Below are 17,243 nucleotides of genomic sequence, written 5' to 3'. Positions count from 1 at the left end.
CGGGCCCGTCCCCCGCAGCCGCCCCGGGCCCGCCCCGGGCCCGCCCCCCGCACCCGCCCCGCACCCGCCCCGGGCCCGCCCCGGGCCCGCCCCCGGCCCGGCCCCGGCCCGGCCCCGGCCCGGCCCGGAAGCAGCGAAGCCGCGGCCGGGGAGCGCCCGCCGGGCCCGCGTCACGTAACGGGGGAGACCGGGGGATGAATGGACCGGCGTGGGAAGGGGGCGTGGCTGAGGGGGCGCGTGAGGGCGGGCGGCGTCGTGAGGGGAGACGGGACCCGGTCCGGGACTGGGGACGGGTCCGAGACCGGGATGGGAACGGGAACGGAGATGGGGACTGGGGATGGGAATGGGAGCGGAGATGGGACTGGGGATGGGAGCGGGAACGGAGATGGAGATGGAGATTTGGGATGGGAATGGGAACGGAGATGGGGACTGGGGATGGGAACGGGAGCGGAGATGGGGACTGGGGATGGGAACGGAGATGGAGATTTGGGATGGGAATGGGAGCGGAGATTGGATTGGGGATGGGAACGGGAACGGAGATGGGACCGGGACGACCACGTGGACCGGGATCGGGACCGGGGATCTGGGACCAGGGTTAGGACCGGAGATGGGGATGTGGACGGGGGCCGGCGCCGGGACCAGGCGGTGTCCCACGGACTGCCCTCGGCTGAGGGATGGGGTCGGTTCCTTGGCCCCGCGGGCTCCCGGCCCCTGCCCACAGCTCTTGCCCCCGCAGGGATGGGTGGGAGTGGAGTGGAAGTGCTTGGGGATGCTTTGGCTCCCGGGAGCACATCGTGGAGTTACTGGGATTACGTTCTTTAAGTGTATGATATTAGGAGGAAATTCAGCCCTGTGAGGGTTGGCACAGATTGCCCAGAGAAGCTGTGGCTGCCCCTGGATCCCTGGAAGTGTCCATGGCCAGGGCTTGAAGCAACCTGCGACAGTGGAACGTGTGTCCCTGCCCTTGGCATTAAATGCCTTGCCATTAAATTAAAGATCGAGATGATCTTTAAAGTACTTTTCAACTCAAACCATCTGTATATACACAATATACACAATGAAGCAGAGTACAACCAGGAAAATAAAAATTCTAGTGCCCAAAGCAGAGAGAAAGTTGTATATATTCCTTAAACACACTTGGCGAGCTCTTGTACTGCACAGAAGTCAGCAGATCTGGATCTCCTGGCACTCTCCCATGTTAAATTTATTACCTCATTGTAACAATGTATTTTCTGTGTCCAGAGAAGAGGAGGGAGGAGGAAACAGATAAAAGATTTGTCAAGAGCAGTGCTGGTATCTGCATATAAACATTTGGTTTTGGAGGCTCATGTTTTCAGGCAAACTATTTAGTATTAACAGTGACTGACTCTGGGGTTAGGAATCTAGAAACCCTGTCTGATGTCTCAGATACAAATCACATTCAGCATAAAGGAAAGTTTCAATTGTAGGGGATACAAGCAATATTTAGGCCTCTAATGTGATCTTTCACAGCTTGGTGTTGGTCTTTGAAAGAGACAAACTGAAAGAGATCAGTCTGTTGGACTGGCAGATTTTGGATTAATTTCTAGATTGCAGTATGGCACCAGTGATCTCATTTTCCTTATTTACATTCCTGAAAAGTAATCACAGGTCCTTCTTCTTTCTCATCCCCTCTGAGGTTTTTTTTCTGTAAGCTGACATTCAGTGGAATGGAGATAATGTGCATGTGACTCTCATCTTTACCTTCTGATCTTAGGAAGGTCTTTTATTCAGGCTGATCTCCAACTACAAAAGAAATTGTTATGGCTCAATTTTGGCAGGCTTCAGAAAAACTCCAGCACTTCAAATGCATTCAGTTAATATGCAGAATATTGACTCACTGCTTACTCATGTGACTAACATTTAAATGACACTTTCTCATTTTTAAAGGGTATTACAAATGATGGTTTAGTGCTCACAGCCTGATGAAGTCAGTTGGCATAACTTTCCCCTATGATTGCAAATAAACTTTGTAGGAAAAAGTAAGAAATTTATAAGATGTCATTATTGCTTTTCGAATTATTTCAAGGAAGTGCTCCTGTAAATTTGTGCTGAGCTAATTAATGGAAACTGCACAAGTGATGGAAGAACTAATTGTAATCCCAAGTGGCAAAGAAAGAAGAGGATGCTTTGCCATTAAATTACTCATGCTCTGTAGTCCAACTGTGCTGAAAGAAGTTTGGAGGAAATTTGAATTTACCAGTAGGTGAGAATAACATGTGGACATAGCAGCTCAATATAACTGACAGTGAGGTTGCTGGTACTCAAAGCATTTTTTACAGGCTTCACTGACAGCAGCTCTCTTGAGACTGCTTGAAGGACAAAATCACACATTCCAGCTTGGTGAAGGAATGAGCACATCCTTTTCTAGACCTTATTCAGCCTGGAATTCCCTGTTTGAAAATGTTTTTTTATGCGTTGCCATGTGTAGAAAAGTTGCAGGGAGAAGCAGAGCAAACTTGTCTGAGAACAATGAAAGGGAACAGTCAGTGATTCTCTGAGGGGCACCAGGAGCTGCAAGGAGAAAAGGGAAGGAAGTTAACTGAGAGGGAGAATAAATATCCCTAAGATCTGCCTTTAGATAACTTGGAGTTTATGTAGTTGCCAGTTAGATATTACACACAGTTACAAGTTTTTTTATTGCCTTACCGTGTGAAAGGTAGTAGTTTTCTACTGACTGTGTCATATTGTATATCCTGAGGCATGTCTGACTTAAGAAACCTCTGTGTTACAGAAAAAAAAGATTTTTTGAAGATAACCACTGTTTTGGGAAGTGGTCATGCTGTGACATTGAACATGACCTTTTGGTTTGATCATGGTGTGGCCAGGTAGAATAAAAATAGAGTGTGATGGAGAATTGCCATGACTTCTGCAGCAATGTTACAGTAGGCATGTTTGAATAATTTGTCTTTTTAATGAGAATGCTTTTATGCTTTTCTCCATAAACTTTTAAAAGCCAGTCCTGTGTTTACAGCTCTTTTGCTACTTAAACAGTGAATGCAGTGTTTCCCCTCAAAGAGAAACAACTCTATTGTCTGGTGGAACATACACTCACAGTCAAACTAGGAAGTGACTCTGTCTTATTGAACTTGGAGGTTTCCTTGCTGTTTATAGCTGTTGGGGAATTTCAGCCAAAATACCGTGTACTTGGAAAACACCAATGCCACCCTGATTTTGTTGTACTATCCTAGCCATTGTTACATAAATACTCAGAGATTATTATAGAAGGGACCTAAAGTTCATTATGCTGCCACCAAATCTTCAATTTCATGTGTGTTTTACTCAGCATAAATATGGGAAATCAGGACAAAATTTAATGACAGGATTCTACCACTGATGTGTACATAAGCACAGAAGGAATTGTATGAAACTGGGGCTACAATAGCCAGGAAAAAAATTCCTTTGCAGTTGTTGCATGAGTGAGGAGTGTGTGTGAGCCTGGATGAATCCAACCTCCCCTGTTTGGAAGTCTTTTTCTGACTGATGTTAATGGTTTGGGATGCGAATATAGTTTAATATCTTTACTACATTAAAAAAAAAAAAAAAAAAAAAAAAAAAAAGAGAGATATTGCAGAACCAAGTATTTGTATAGCATTGCAAAGAATTAATTTGGGTTTTCTGAATGATTTTATCTTTCCTTCCTTCCTTCCTCATATTCCTTGTCCCACCCAGTCTCTTCCAGTTTCCTGTTTCTAGTTTATTTATAGCATAATGTAATAAGTGGATTTTAAGCAAGTGCCTTGGGAAATAGATAAAGTCCCCCTGAGTTATTGAAAATCACATTTCTTATATGTAGGTATTAATGAATTCTGTTTGGTTGCCTTTAGCAGAGAGGTTCAAAGTGTTTATGTAGAGAAAACCTTCATAACCCCCCTCCAAGGTAGAGTTGCAATGGAGAAATAAGAAAGTAGATGTGCAGATGCTTTTGACTCCTCAGGTAGCTGTGCAGCCTCACTCAGAACAGATTTTAGCAAGCACAGGAAGTGTGTGAGACTGTTCACAAGCACCAGCTGATGGATTCCTGCAATACACTTCTGGACTTGGTCTGTGGTAGGAATTTTTGCTGCCTTCACGGTTTTTGTCCATCGAGAAAGGAGATTTGAGCTGGGGCAGCCACCGAGCCTGCTGTCAGCAATGATTTGCATGAGGCAGCTTCTGTGGTTTCAAGCTGGGGCTCATGCACACTAGTAATCATAATTACAATATTTAGCTCAAACATGGTGCTTTTAAGATGGGTATCTAACAAGCCTTTTGGGGGATGAAGGGATTACCATTAGCTCCTCAACATGTATTAATGTTTGCAACAGCTACAAACCATCGTGGGGCTGAAAGGGAAAGAAGGTGAACAGATCTTGTGTTGCTGTGCCTCCTCCAGTAAGTCTGTCCCTGTTGTTATTGCAGTGTCCAAAGGGAACAGGAGCTGAACCATGACTGTTTTTCTGCAGCAGAAGCTGGGTACCCGCTGGCCTCCTGAATACAAAACTGAAGTTTCATACTGTTTCCCTTGAATGGAAACAGCATGACGTGAGCGTGGAAAGAGTGGAACAGTATGTGAAGGGAAACAGGACTGAAAGGAGAGAACAGCTGACTCCAGGGGCTGAGCTGATCTGCCCCTTCTGCTTCACTGTGTGGGTTTGTTTTCAGCTCAGACCATCTTGGGTCTTGCAACACATCTCCACAGCTCTGGGCTGGAAAACGAAACAACTGCAAGGAGGTTGTTCCTTCTTCCTGCAACAAGCTTCTCAGCCTGTGGGAAATGAAAGCGAAGGCTGGACTTCAAAACAAGCTGAAAGTACTCAGATGCAGAAGTGCAGAGTGATGCCATTCAATAGAGTCAGATTTGGAACAGAGCCCTGAAAAAAACCTGCAGTTATGACTAATCCATTTTTAATGCGTGTGGTTGTAGGTAAAATCACTTATTTAAAAGATCATTTCTCTCCCTGTATTGGTTACAGTTCTTTACCGTCATTTTAGATAAATGATGTGTTGACACGTGAGTTCAGTTGCAGATGGACTGCAAGGACAGAAGTATTTCTGATGCTGGAGAGGCTCTGGGCGAGCTGCTGGTGAAAGGGAGAAATGATACAAACAGGATATTCAGTGTCAAGCTGCAGCAGCACCCTGAGAGACCCACCCAGGGGCAGGCACTTGAATGCTCACTCTCTCCTGAAGCCAAGTTAACTGAGGAAGCTTGACATAATAGTTGAGTGTAGAGCCCTGTTTGTGCAGGGACAAGCTCAGGCAGTGATATTTTAGAAGCTAAACAGTCTGAAATGGAAACTTTTAGTTGCACTGAACAAGTCTGTGAGACACCACACAGTTTTACAGCGTAGCCTTTGAGTGCTTTTGTTTTGTGCTCGAGCTGTCCCAGCCTTGCTTGCTGGCCCCCTTGCAGGGATCCCTCAATGCTGTCACAGAGCCAGTGATGTTAACACACTGCTCTAGAGGTACCTGTGACACTGTGAATGTCCTGGGTGTAGTGATACCAGCCCAACACTTACAGCCTTTGCAGTCTTATAATCAGTAAAGATGTGAATAGGAGCATGAAATCATCGCAAACCCACATTGACTGTGGTGGGGAACAGCACAGAGACTGTTTAGGCAGGTAGAAAAGAGCACAGCAAATCCAGTGGTGATGGGATATACTCAAAGACTCCCTCAGTCTGGCTAAGGGTGTGTGGTGTGGTGACAGAACCTGTAGTGACACGCAGTGCTCTGGGGGTGAAGGCTGCTCCCCGTGGTGTGTGTGTGTATCTGATACCCAGGAACAAAAGCAGTTGGTGTTTCCTGGTGTACACTGGAACGTGGTGCAATGCGATAGAGCAGTGGGGAACTCCTTGCTGGCTTCTTGCCCTCTGCAGATTCCTTCTGAATTAGGTGCTGACCTTTAAAGCAAAACCCGCTTTTTTGGTTTCTCATTGTTTAAATTCTGCACTGAAGCTTGAGAAACAAGTCTGTGAAGCTGCAGGGTTTTTTTTTTTTTAGCTCTAATTAGTAAAACACATAATAGGTTGGAAGGAGTCTGAAGGAGAGAATCACCAAATGGAAACTATTTTACAGATCTGGTACCTTTAGTTTTGTATTTTACTCCATTCCACAACAGTGTGGGCTTGTGTGGTGCTGGGCTTAAATCAGCACTAAAAATTGGTTGATATTAAAAACTGGTGCCTAACCCTCTCCTGCTGTTAAAGGGCACCTCTGCCTCTTGATCAAAATACCACCTTGTTTGCCCTCAGTGATTTGGAAACTCCAAGGTGCTCCTGCAGCCAGGGTTTTGTACTAGAACACTGCAGCTGCTTGGCATCAGCAGGAGTTTGGAGGTGAGAGAGGTGAAAACCATTATCCTGGCTAAAAATCTGGAGGTATTTAGGCAGAAGCTGATGGAAGAACCTCTTTCCCTTTTTGAGTGTTTTTAACATTACCATTGCTTTGGCTGCGTTTTCACAGGATTTCTCCATTTCTCATTCAGGCAGATTCTGACATTTCATGCAGATTATGAAGTGCTGGCCAAAGGGCAGCTGGAAGTGGGGCTCAGCTCTGGGTGGGAGGCAGCAGCTGTCCTGTGCCAGCGAGAGGCCTCAGCACAGCGCTTCAGCATCTGCAGGTGGGACTTGCACGAAACGTGAATATTTTTGGTTCCATCACAAGGCTTAATTTTCCAGAAGCACGAAGAGGTTCTTCAAGGCTGTGAGAGCCTAAAGCCTTGGATTTCTCCTGCCTCATCTGCCTGCTGGCACGCACAGCCACGTTGTCCCATTTACAAAGCATTTGATCTGTCAGTGACTCATTCCCAGGCTCCCTATCTGCACCAGCAAGGTGCTTCAGGGCTGAGTCGCACCCATGTATCAGCCCTGTTACTGTACCCTGTTATCAGCCACTCTTTTCACTCCTGGGGTGCTCCCGGCCTTTGATCTGTTCCTGAATTGCAGCAACAGCTTTTCTTGTTTTTTAATGCTTCATTACACTGTGCAGGGCCATCAGCCCTCCCCAAATGCTGCAATCTCTGCTGCCTGCACGCTGCTCTCACAAGTATATCCAGGGTTTTTCTTGAAAGCATGAAATAAAACTCTTATTACCCTCAGCCCTCAAACAATCATGGTGGAAATCAGTTTGCTTCAAGATGGCAATTTCCATCAGACACTAACTACATGGCAGTGTAATGATATGGTTAATTATTCCCTTGCTTCTCCCTGCTGCATTTAGCTACTGCTTTTAAAAACCCATGGAACAGAGGCTGTTTACTTCATCCTTACAGCACCTGGTGCTGTGGGCTCTGACCAGTCTGTAAATCCTAATGTTACTGAGCAATCCTGAATCCTGTCTTCCAGCAGAAGTCCCTTTTTGCTGACCAGGCTGGATCTAGTTTAGTTTGAGGCTGATTCTGTCAAAGATAGAGACCCCAGTGGAAAGAAAGGTGCTCTGTGTGCTGAAGGACTGAAAGAGCTTTCTGTGTTTTACAGTTGATTTTTTTTTTTGAGTGGAAAATGGGCAAATGAGGAGACACACAACAATTTAAAATGTATTTGCTCAAGATCAGCTAAATTCATAGTAATTGTGGAAGAAACCAGTAGCAGCACCTGAGCTGGTTCTGCTGGAGGTCTTGCTTATCAGATGACCTAGCAAGACCTTGCTGGCTTGTAGGATTTGGGGCAGCAACCCCAGCATAACAAGCACATTCCTCAGAGAGCCTTCTGAGCAGCCAGCTCCTGCTGATGTGGTTGCAGAGCAGTGATCCCACTTGTTTTGTCCCTGCACTCAGGGGTGGGCCTTGGCTGTGCTGTGGGGTGGAGGACAGGCAGACAGACGGACAGACAGATGGACAGAAGTGTTTGCTGCACTAGCTCATGCACGGGGAAGGCTGTGGCTGTGTCTTTGTCTGCTCATGGGGTCCAGCCAAGTGGCACAGCCCTGATCTGCAGCACGTCCCAAACGCTGAGTCCTGACCACGGCGCGCCGGTCCTGGCGTGATTTAAGTGATTAATCCCTCTCCTTCCACTGGCCAGGCTGGGCTTGTTTTGTTTATGCCTTGAAATCTCTCCTCCCCCCTATGCTGTGATCTGTGCCAAACTGTTTGGCAAGTTAGAAGCTCTGCCTGCTGCGTGGGCAGGAGAAGGGCACAGTGTGGTGCAGAAAATGTGTGAGATGTGGTCCAGGATGAGGCGAGGACCTGAGGCATCATTTGTGTGCTCAGCTCATGACTTGCCCAGCCTGTTTCACAGACCTGTAACTAATGATCCTTGACTATGTTTCAGGCCTGGCCTACAGTCACTAATTGTCAGTGTCCTGGGGCTTCTCCCAGGTTTTAATTGTCCCTATTAGTATGATGGATGTGGGAAGAAAGGACACGCTGGAGAAAGGTGGCAGTGTTTTTGCTGCTGCCATTGTCATTATCAAGGCTGCCATTAAAGCTGCTTATTGGCATTTGCCCTCCTGTGAAATGTGCAGGTGAGCTATTTATAAATGTGCAGAGAGATTTTACATCTCTAGCTTGTGCTCTGATCTAAGAGTAATCCTCACCAGGAGGGCAGAATCTGTCCAGTACTGCAAAGGAGGTTAGTGGCAGAGCTGGAAATAATCCACCACTTGTGAGCCTCAGGGTTGGATGGGGTGGATTTCTGGGGGCAGGTGAGGAAATGGAGAAGCAGCATGCTGCTTCCCCACCAGCTCTGTCTGTTCCAGTATGATCTCCCATCCTCAGGGCAGAGAGAAGCACTTTTCCTGTTGCACAGCCCCCTCTCCTGTTCTCTGCTATTCCACACAGCAAAAGCACTCAGCTCTCTCCTGGGCTGCATCCAACCTTAGCCTTCACTCACTTCTGCTTTTCATTTCTGGTGCAGATTCAGCCTGGTTTTCAGGAGGGAATGGCCCTTTTCCTGGAGCAGTCCAGTCACAGGCATGCAAGAGTTAGTGTCTGTATGTCTCAAAAATTCTTCTGAAAGTAGATACAGCTATTTGCTTCCATTATTCCTCTCCTGCAAGCTGCAAATGACCTCCCCTTTTAAACCATGCAGTTTCCTGAAGAGCAAGATTAATGTAGCAGGATTATTAGTGCATCTGATTATCTTTTACCTTTCCACATGAAGACTTGCTGGCCTAATAACAGAGAATAATAACAGAGTTATTATATAACAGAGAAGCTTCTCAGCCTGTCCTGAGTGGGAACATCATTCTTCTTCCTGACTCCCAGGTGTTGTTTGTGATGTTGTCTTTCCTTGCCTTCATAAACTTGTTTGGAACGATCTTATATTCAATTTAAGGATGCTGATTAATGTTATTTCCAAAAAAAAATTGCTTTCATACCTGTTACGAAGTTTCCCTCTTTACTTCAGTTTGACGTGAAACTTTAGTAAACCCAGGAGCTGGAATTTGATGATCCTTGTGGGTCCCTTTCCAACTCAGAAGATTCTGTGATTTTATGTATTTGAGGGAAATTATCTACCTTTGAGGCCTGCACCTCAACATCCAAAAGGCTCAGGCAGGATCACACAGACACGGATGCATCCCAACAGCCTCACTGCTGTAAGGAGGTTAACGTGATGTGGCTGTGCTCAGGAAATGAGATATTCTTGAGCTCTCCTGGCCTGCTGGCAGATCTGCAGGACACACTGCCCTCCCTTGGCCGTGGATGGGCTGTGGATCTGGGCTGAGGAACTCGCCTTTCCTGAGCATCCATCCCTGTGGCCATGGAAGATTTCTGGAACCTGGCATTGGCTGTGATTTATAAACTCAGTCAGAGGTGCAGACTTTGTAGGTGATTCCAACATTCCCTCCAGGAGTTCATGACAAGATTTGTGTGAAGCTTCAGCACTGTGTGAAATCAACTGTGAGAAAAATAGCTGAGGAGTGATTTTATCGTTGTATGCAAGAAAGTGATGTAAGAAACCACAGAAATCTGCTAGACTGATTCTTGAGCATGCAATGGAAGACTTTCATCTGGTTTCGCTTGTAAATGAGAGTTTTATGTAAATGTTAAAAAATCATAATTATGACATAAACTTTTCAGAGAATTTGTACTTCCAGATGTAATGGGGATGTGGGAGCAATCTGGGAACAGAGGCTTGTTTGAAAGAGATGTCTGACTTACCCTTTTGAGGCTGTGCTCACTCAGAGCCTGTCCCTGGTGCTGTGATTCAGTGTCAGGCTGAGCTCTGCACTGCTCCATGCAGGTATTCTAACAATTGGGATGAAACAGAATTTCCCATTTCCCCACATTATTTTCCCATTTCTACTACTTGTTGTTCTTCTTCCTGCCCTTGTATGGGTTATGTTGTCCTGGCAGAGTCTGACATTGTATTCAACCTTTATCATGGCCTGGAGAACCTCATTAACATTCTCTATCTCTTTTTTTAGATTACTGAAATTTCATGTTACAGCAAGATGGAGGTGAGGGGGAGGAAGATCAGCTGTTTTTCAATATGATAGTTTCTTATGTTTTGTCTCTTATCAAAATAATTACTATCAGCAAGAAAACTCTCTGTGACTTGGAAGTGCGTGTACTCAGAGTACATACCCTTGGAAGAGCAGGAGCTGGAAACAGGCAGTGCTTGGATTACAGTGTCTCAGAACAGCCACTGGTTGATGGATATCCCCATATTCACATGGAGTCAGAGGGCTAGTTCTAAAAAAATTAAAAATAATGAAACTGTGATCCCAAACATCTCAGCTCTCTTACCTGCCTTGCTCATGGGTCAGGTCCCCTCACTGTGCACACAAACATGGGCTGTAAATCACCCTGTGTGCCTGCAGCTCTGGGAATCCCCCAGGGATTATGCCCACAGTGTGTCAAACTCCAGACAAAGTCAAAATCTTAACACCTACGCAGGCAATGGGAGGGTTGGGTGTTTGGTACTGCTGGGGAGTCCATACACATTTCCCAGAAATTGCCTGCATCCATGGGCTGCTGGAGAAGGCTGAGGGAGGGCTCAGGGAACTCTCCCTTGGAAGCAGAGGGGAATACCAGGGCAGTTACCCACATGGGAAAGTTTTGTGTGCTCTCAGCTTGCTTTGGAAAAAAAATCCTGACATGTCTTTGTTTAGAAACTCATTGTCCTGGGGCACAGGACACCTGCTCAGCACTCTGCCAGGCTGGAACTCTTTCTTATGCTTTTTAAAGGAAAATAAAAATCACTTCTGATCTACAGCACCACACAGCAGAGAGTGCCTGTCCTTGAAGAGCATTCCCAGCCCCAGATGTAAAGAAGCCTGACTGCACAGTGTTCAGAGCAAGGGGCATTCAAATGATGTCTCAGTTTGCTTGCCTTTTGCAATTTCTTCTCAAAAAAACTATATTATTTGTGCCTAATTCTTACAGATGGGCCTGAGGTGCCTAATTTTGGTTTCTGGCAATCTTGGAGAGACATTGGCTTGACATGGAACCGCTTACCTGACCCACTCCTGTTGTCCTGTGTCAGCTAAACCTCAGAATTCGGTGTGAAAACCTATGCTGGCTAACAGGGCTCATCTGGCACTCGCCTCCCTGATGCTGGGGAGCACGGGGCAGTCAGACTGGCAACACCCTTGGCATATGGGTTTGGTGAGCAGGAGAGACACCCCATGGCCTTTTCTGGAGTCTGCCTTTTCCTCTGGCAGCCTGCAGGTTTTCTCAAGCCAGGACCTACGCCTGGCATTCTTACTCTGTGGTCCCCCAGAAATCAGTTTATGATGAGAGGAGCTGAAGTGCTGGGAAGGGAAAATGCCATAGAAATATTTCAGCACAGATTTGCCATCTTTTTCTTTTTCTTTTTCTTTTTCTTTTTCTTTTTCTTTTTCTTTTTCTTTTTCTTTTTCTTTTTCTTTTTCTTTTTCTTTTTCTTTTTCTTTTTCTTTTTCTTTTTCTTTTCTTCTTTCTTTTTGTAAACTTTTTGTCGATTTCTTTTCATCGCCTTCTTTTTCATCCTTTTCCTTTTCCTTTTCCTTTTCCTTTTCCTTTTCCTTTTCCTTTTCCTTTTCCTTTTCCTTTTCCTTTTCCTTTTCTTTTCCTTTTCCTTTTCCTCTTCCTCCTCCTCCTCCTCCTCCTCCTCCTCCTCCTCTTCTTCTTCTTCTTCTTCTTCTTCTTCTTCTTCTTCTTCTTCTTCTTCTTCTTCTTCTTCTTCTTCTTCTTCTTCTTCTTCTTCTTCTTCTTCTTCTTCTCCTCCTTCTCCTTCTTCTCCTTCTTCTCCTTCTTCTCCTTCTTCGTCTTCTTCTCCTTCTTCTCCTTCTCCGTCTTCTTCTTCTTCTCCTTCTTCGTCTTCTTCGTCTTCTTCGTCGTTGTCTTCATATTTTTTTTTCTTCGTCCTTTTCTTCGTCTTCTTTTTCTTTTTTCTTTCTTTTTCCTGGTGCAAGCAGGTAGGATTTGGAGACAGACTGGGATTGCTGCTGACAGGGGACACTGTGGCAGCTCCCTGCAGTGGGATGGGCTTGTGCAGCTCCGGCTGTCGGTGTCAACCTGGTCAGCCCCCAGGTAACCTCGGGGAAGTCCAGACAATTTGATCTGTGTCGGAATCTGAGGTATTGATGATTCTGAGATTATAGAAAGTCTCTGTCTTTCTGCCCCGCTACCAAAGCAGAAGCCATAATTGGTCTGTGCTGGTTTCAAGGTTGTTTATTCTGTTTATCTCTAACATGTTCTGCTGCCCTGCCGCAGCTCTGTCCTGCAGGGCAGCGTGTGGGGCTCTGCCCTCAGTGGGATGTTACAAACATTAAATACCAGAAACTACCTGTGCTGGATTTACAATAACGTGCCAATATCTGTCACCTACGTTGGACAGTGTGTCCCCAGCCTAAACCAACAGAAAAATGCCAACACTGCAGTGAAACATGGAGGGCATGAAGAAGGATAAAAAGGACAAGACACACCCAATTTCCTCCATCTTGTCCCCTTTGGACCCCTAATCTAGAACCCTAAAATTTTACTTTTGCACCCGTGCCACACTTAATTATTACTCATATCAAACACTCAGAGCTGGTAATTGATCCTGTAAGATTGAAAACTCTTTTCCATGGACAGAGATCACAGACAGTGTCTCTGGGGGCTCTGTCCAGGGAGTTCCTGACCCCTGCCAGGGTCCCAGACCTGCCAGGGCAGCCAGAGGGAAGCCCTGGATTCCCACAGATCTGCAGCTCTCACGCCTCAGCTTGACCAAACCCATGCCCTGACCTTACAGCTGCGGGCAAGACCAAAATGACTTGACAAGGGTTGTTTATTCAGGTCGGTGAGTCGCTCCCGTGATTAGGAGATAAGGGAAGGTGTGTTCCCCGGCTGCAGCCACCAGAGGACACTCTTGGATAGCCCATGGACCCTCCCCAGCACGGCAGGGCTCTTTCGGTCTCAGTTCCATCATCCCGCACTCCCAAGCCCCGCTCCCTCTCCCTTGGCACTCCTCGCTCCGGCTTTGGTTCCTCTGGAGCTGCTCCCTGCAGCCCCCACTATCCCTTTTCCCGGGGCAGTTTTATCGCCCAAGGTCCCCGTGTTGCTGTATCTGGTGCTTCGTTCCGTCTCTGTCCCCAGGGGCAGGTGGCCAAGTCACCAATTTGCTGGGAGTGTGTCAAGGACCTGCTCGGAGCTGCAAGGGACACAACCCAGACACAACTGCCCTGAAGTTTGGAAGCACTCGGAGTAGAGATTTGGGTATGGGCCTCTTTAGGAGATTAAGTTCAGTCTGGGTTCAGATCACTCCAGTTCTCCATGTTAAAAAAGTAAAAACTTCTATAATTCTCTTCCCTGTAATAAGCATGAAGTGTAAGGTTCATTGCTTTTGAAGTTAGTGCCTTGATGGTTTGTGCAATAAGACTGACATGTCCTTACTTGCTTGAAATAAATAATAATAAAATAAACATGTCAGATTGCTTTTTCAGATGGAAAGAGGCATTCCTTAAGGAGCCTGAGCAGGTGGGTGTGTGAGTGTTGTGGTTCTTTGCCTTCTGAGAAAAACAAGTTGGGTAATTTGTGTGTGCAATTTAAAGTGCCTCCTCTCTGGGAAGGTCACTTAGGGAGGGCAGCATCCATTGCTGCTGGGAAGAGGTTTTTCTTAGCATCCCACCCCAGGAAGAACAGTTTCTCTGTGCTGGCTCTCATACAGGCAGCCTTGGAGAGAAGGGAATGGAGGAGAGACTGTGAACCTTGTTTGGGGCTGGTCACTCATGGTGGCAAAAATGGATTTTGCTCCTTACAAAGGCAGGGCTTCCTTAGGTCCAAACTCAAATGGACAAAACCACTCTTGAGTCTCAGTTAAACATGTGGCTGGAACTTTGCTTGGGACCTGTCTCAGTGCTGGCTGCCCCTGGCTGCAGCTACTCTTGGCCTTTGGAGTCACCTAGCAAAGTGATGGAGAATTGTCCCTGCTCCAGGCAGCACAGAAACATTATGCAGGGTCTCATTCCGAGTGTAAAACTGCTTAGGCTGTAAGAAATTTTGGGATTATTATCATTTTGGAAAGGATGTTTCTTATTTTCTAGGATCCCACAAGGCGTGAGATATCTCCTGATTTGCATTGTTGCCTGAAGATCAGGACAGTGTTGTTGCCATCCACTCTGTTCCACTCTAAATCTAACACACAGATTTAGAGGAAATATAATTCTGTATCTCTGCTCGTGTCACTTGGCATAGCCTTGAATTCAGACTTCAGTCCACCTGAGAATCTGGTCCATCTTGGACACACAGGATATGTGTGTTTGTAGTTTGTTGTAGTGTAGTGTTTGTTTTATGTAGTGGTGTTTCTCCAAACACCTTTGCCAAGTGCTAATAATGCACGAGAGAGAAAATCCATAGTTGTGCTTTGGTAAGAACCAGCATGCTGAAGAAATCCATGCCTTGTGCATAGACCAACAGGGCTTCAAGACCCTCTGGGAAGAGTTTTTAGGAGTCAGTTTCCTTTCTTTTGGGGAGATGTGATCTTCAGACAGTGCCCGCAACAATTACTGTAGGAGAATTTCAGATCATGAGTGCATTTATACTTGGAAGTGTTTGAAAAAAAAGAAGGTGATTTTAGGAATGAAGAGTAAAAATGGTCTGGCAGTCAAGTGATGTTTGAGGATGAATGTGGTGCAGGCAGTATTCCCTATTCCCCAGTAGTATGTCAGGAGGCAGGAGGCAGCAGTCTCTGTTAATTATGCTTATGGTGAGCAGCCAGTGCTTCAGCTGGGACTGACTGTGCTGACTATGATTGATTGAAATTCCAGAGAAGGCTCAAACTCAGTGTGTCTTCTCAAAGTATGCTGAGATGATGATAACAATTCATTAAAGTTTTATATTCTTCATGGTGCTTTGTCCCTTGTGATGGTACAAGCATTTCTGTAATCCAGAGCACGCTAGATTATTCCTAGAACATTTATTTCCTAAAGAGCGTTTTTACTCAGAAAACTGTTTCAAGTCACTGAAAGTGAAACTTTCCCGCAAAGCCCCAGATTTCATACTCATGTAGCAACATGGAAATTGATGGAAAGGAAAGGAAGGTGCTGAAACTCATAAGAGAAGAGCCCTTGCTTCCCTGCATCCCACATTGCTTCCTGAAGTGGCCAAGGTGTTTGGCAGGGCCTCCTGGCTCTCACAGAGACACTGAAGGGTCTCCATGTCACTGAGGTTTAGACCACGTGTTGGAAAGGCAGTTTCCTCCTGTAGTTAAAGAAGAAATAGATATTCTGATGTGAGAGTGTCTGCTCTGAGGATAAACTTCTCTGGAGAATTTTCTTGGAGTTGGAGACCATGATGTGGAAGACAGGCTGTTTTTTAAAGTAATGCTTTTTGTCTGAATCAACCTTTTGCAAATGTCTTTGTAAACATGTGCAATACACACAGAGAGAGAGACCAGGGCCTCATGGCTGGGATCTGGGGCAGAGGAGCAGGAGGACACCAGGGATCTGCTTTCATGGAGCAAGCACATGGAAGCCCCTCTCTCTGTGCCTCAGTTTCTCCCTTTGCCAAGAGGGAGATTTGGTAACAGATCCTGCCTTGCAGGATGATTCCCACAGTGGGGCATCAGCATCTCTGTAACAGGGCCCCAGCAGAGCAGCTCTTGCAGTAAGATGTGATTTAAATTATTTAGGGTGTTGTCATGTGATCACAACTGATTGAGTTCCTGTGGCTTCACAAGTTGCCATCTGTTATCAGCCCCATTATGAATTATGCATTAGCTTAAATCAAGGCTTAAGCCAGAGGGGTTCAAACAGAGTCCTCACACAGTGATACCATAAAACTGTCTTTAGGGTGTTAGTACTGGATCCAAAACACTGCAGCCATCAGAGATCATGCTGCTTTGGTATCAGCTCTCTCTGCTGGTTCAGACCATCCTGGAAGATTCTCTTGTTAGTGGTAGGATTTATGCTGGGCCGGGTGTCACCTGCCTCCTTTGTGATGCAGGCTCATAAAACTGGTCAAAATTCCATTGCCTGTGTTCTGGCTAAGTGGGCAGAAATGAGACCACAGTCCCACAGCAGAGCCCCAAAGATCTCAGGATTGTGTGGTCAGGGAGCTGCTGCTGAAGGCACAGTGACCACATGCCAAATTGTTGGCTGGCTGGGTGTGAGGCTTTGGGAAGCTGGTGGCTTTGGAAGTGCCATGAGGCCTCCTGTAAAACCTGTCAGTTTATGCATGTGCAGCAGTGGCAAAGTGGCCATTTGCAGTAAAACATATCAAGACCAGCTCAGACATTCCTCAGAGTCCTCTGGCCTGGAAGTGTTGTGGTCTGAAAGTGGGTTCCTCCAGAGCATTCCTGCTCCTCAAGCTGGTCTGCAGTGCAGCACGTAGTCAGTGCCCTTTTCCTGTGAAGGAGAGGTGCCTCAAGCCACTCCAGCTCCTGAGTGGGTGACTCTCTCTTAGGTCAATGTGCTCCTCCAAAGCTCTGGAAACTGCTGCTGGCCCAGCTGTGAAATCTTTCCATTTTGGTTGTGTAGCTTATATTGGATCTGCCTTTAGGGCCTGCTGTCCTTCCAAGGGTGTGACTCCCTGGTGTTCCATCCTCTCTCAAGCCACATTTAGAGGCCAGCCTTTGTCTGCCCGTGCTACACCAACACAAGGCAGCCCAGGGTGACGGGGCAGGCTTGGCTCTCACTGCAGCCCTGGGGCACGCTGAATTTGTCCACATTTGCCGGGCAGCAGATTGGGTCAGTGACCTTGTTCTGATGCAGAGACAGGCAATTTATTACCATCCATTTGTGATCCTATAAAATAAACAGTTCTCTTTGTGGGAACAGGCATCAGAGATTACTGTAGCTAAATCAAGACTTGCTTGGCGAGTGTGTGCAGTAGGGAA

At 46.3% G+C, this 17,243-nt stretch overlaps 1 long non-coding RNA gene across 1 annotated transcript; it reads left to right on the top strand.

Annotated features, from left to right (window-relative positions):
* The first annotated feature begins 101 nt into the window (after window positions 1-101).
* LOC115496151 (uncharacterized) lies at window positions 102-4,963 on the top strand. Its single transcript, XR_003961555.4, has 2 exons — window positions 102-174; window positions 4,420-4,963. It is a non-coding gene; the product is annotated as an uncharacterized lncRNA (long non-coding RNA).
* The last annotated feature ends 12,280 nt before the right edge of the window (window positions 4,964-17,243 follow it).

The sequence above is a fragment of the Taeniopygia guttata genome, chromosome 8 (assembly GCF_048771995.1).
Source record: "Taeniopygia guttata chromosome 8, bTaeGut7.mat, whole genome shotgun sequence".
NCBI classification, from domain to species: domain Eukaryota; kingdom Metazoa; phylum Chordata; class Aves; order Passeriformes; family Estrildidae; genus Taeniopygia; species Taeniopygia guttata.
Note: the sequence above shows the minus strand (reverse complement) of the source record. Positions and strands in the feature narration are given on the sequence as shown.